The following is a 3162-nucleotide window of genomic DNA, read 5'->3' on the forward strand; positions in this document are numbered from 1 at the left end:
TGCATGTCTGTTTGGCCAACTGTCTTAGAATGGCCAAACAGACATGCACACTCACATTTCTTCAACCCATCTGTCTTTCACAGCTGGTTGGGAGAAGAGGTACAGGCTCCATTGCCCTAACTGAGCAGAATTTCCACCAGCTCTGACCAATTCCAGCGCTTGGAGCGGCGGGTATGTTTTTTAAATTATTATTAACCCCTCCACCACACTGCTCCATCATGTTTTAGTGGCAGCAGCAGCCTCTGGTCTCTTTAAAATACGATCGATCACTCTTATTTTCCAAACAGTGCTCAATTGTAACATGTCGGAGAGCACAACATTGGACACGTTCTACGAAGGCAGCCACACAATGGAACATTAATAACATCAAACAGCCAGATTCATCAAGCGAAATGCGCTCGCAAAAGGGCCAGATTCTGAGAATCTGGCCCTTTGCGAGTGCAATTTTTGCATTTGGGATTCATCATCCCAAATGCAAAAAATCGCTAATAAAGAATTCGCAAATATGCGAGGATTAGCATTTAAGGAATCTCTATTAGAGATTCCTTAAATGCTATTCATGAAACATTTAGAAATTGCGAATTCTCAATTTAGGACCGCTATTTACCACGAAGTCAAACCTCGTGGTAAATAGCGAAAACTTAGAAAAATGCATTTTAATGCATTTTTAGGTCTTGCGACCTATCAATGCGCATGCGCATTGAGCGGAGCGAGAATTCAAGTGCTCAAAATACTCGTCAAACCAGGGGTTTTTTGGTGCGGTTTTCTTCGAGTTCACGTGAATCACGTGACCAAACAAGCACGCGCATCAGCCTCCCTCCCTTCCTCCTAATTTCATTTTTTCACGGCCGCCACCACATCAAAGGGCTTCTCCCAGCGTGCGCTCTGCGGCTTCTCCTCCCCTAATTATTCATGGCTGGCCGGCCGTACTTTCAGTTTCCCGGCCGCTCATCTTCTCGCTGGCTCCCTTTACTAACAAGCATTTACTAACAAAGTCTTGAAAGTCTGCTTTAACAGCGCGCGCATCAAATACGGCTTTATTTGTGTTTTTTTACTAACAAAGTCTTGAAAGTTTGCTTTAACAGCGTGCGCATCAAATACTCATCTTCTCGCTTGCTCCCTTTACTAACAAGCATTTACTAACAAAGTCTTGAAAGTCTGCTTTAACAGTGTGCGCATCAAATACGGCTTTATTTGTGTTTTTTTACTAACAAAGTCTTGAAAGTTTGCTTTAACAGCGTGCGCATCAAATACGGCTTTATTTGTGTTTTCTTTTACCAAGTGTCAAGAGACAAGAAATAAAAGTCTTTAAAGTCTGCTTTAACAGCGTGCGCATCAAATACGGCTTTATTTGTGTTTTCTTTTACCAAGTGTCAAGAGACAAGAAATAAAAGTCTTGAAAGTCTGCTTTGACAGCGTGCGCATCAAATATGGCTTTATTTGTGTTTTCTTTTACCAAGTATCAAGAGACAAAATAAAAAGTGGCGTCTTTCTGGTGCCATAGCTTGAGTAAGCAACGTGTGCACAGAGCAATGCCATTTCAGAAATGGAAGTGTGCTTTAAAAACGTCAACATAAGTTAAAAAATTAATACATTTACAAAACCAATAGCTCCAACTTTCCTACTGCGAGACCTATTGGCAACGCCAGTGCTTGTTCTAAGTTGCATGTTACACACACACATGTCCTTTGGACATGTATGTGTGCACAACATCAGTGTAAATTCACATTTCAGGGGTGCTACAGGGTGTCCTCTGGACACCCCTGCACCCTTAAAATCGCATCCTTATTTGCGATTAGCAAATTGCTAATCGCAAATAAGGAATAACTCCCCATTCATTCCTATGGGCCTGTAGGCCTGTAGGCCCATAGGAATGCATGGGGAGTTATTCCTTATTTGCGATTAGCAATTTGCTAATAGCAAATAAGGAACATGTAGGAATCGCAATGTTTTTTGCAATTCCTACATGAATCCCGTTTTGCAAGTCCTTAATAGCAATTCCTTATGAATCGCTATTAAAGACTCGCAAAACGAGTCTTTGATGAATCTGGCAGTATGTTTTTAGTCAACAGCAAGTTCCATTAACCCTGCGACCCAACAAGTTATTAGTCAGGAATTTATCCCCTCATTTGAAATAATCTATTTACGGACATTGAGCAAGCAACCCCTACCCTTCCTAGAAGAGATTAACAGTCTTCCTACAAAACGACTTCTACAAAAAGTCACATTTTACAGCACTTTCTTTTTTTTTAAAATTTGGCCTCACATGGTTATTACGGTGTCGGGCAGATGTCAAGGATCATGTTCCCATCCAAGGCTGCTCGAAGTCATGCTCCCCGTCTTCATGGTCTCGACCAGGTCCGCAGCATGGGTCAGGTTGGTGTCCACCGAAGTCTTCCAAGGACGTGCAGTTGACGGCGGAGTTTACAGGCGCCCCTAGCTCTTCACACAGGATCTTCTTCACATACGGTCCCATCACTCCGTGCACGTCATCTATACAGATACTTAATCGATGCTGTCCAGAAAGAAGCTCTTTAAGTGCACTGAAGTCGAAGATGTTTCTCAGCAGGTTAGCATATGCTTCCAAGAGATCCACAATTTCAACTGTAAACGGTTGGAACTTGTTTTCCAAATCAAACTGCTGCTTTCCAGTTGTGGTAAGATCCACTCGTAGGTCTGGACAGATGGCATATTATTCAATGCTTTTGCTAAGCTGGAAGATCTGATCTGTGATTGCTTCAGGGGCAGGGTCTCCATTGGAAGTATTGAACTTAATGCCAAAGTCACCACTGGCTCCACCAGGGCTGTGGCTGGGTGTTAGGATGCCACCAATAGCCTTTATTTTTCTAATGATGCACAAACCGGCAGGAGTAGAGACTCCCATCATGCCCAATGACCAGGCGACCAATCCCATTGGCAGCCGCAATCTGCACAATGAGCTGGACTACCTCCTTCATGAGGTAGCAGCAGTCACCGCCCACCAACGGCGCACAGTTCGGCCGCTCCTTGGGGGCTGTGGTGATGATAGCAGGCTTCTCCAACGAGTGTCTCATGAGCTACCCGTAGCTCTCTAGCTACCTTCACGTAGCTCTCCTTTGTTCAGGCCAGTGGAATAAGTTAGAAGCTTTTGCTTGGTTGAATTAAGAGTATATATATATATAT

Source organism: Lissotriton helveticus, chromosome 7 (genome assembly GCF_964261635.1).
Source record: "Lissotriton helveticus chromosome 7, aLisHel1.1, whole genome shotgun sequence".
Classification (NCBI taxonomy): Eukaryota; Metazoa; Chordata; class Amphibia; order Caudata; family Salamandridae; genus Lissotriton; species Lissotriton helveticus.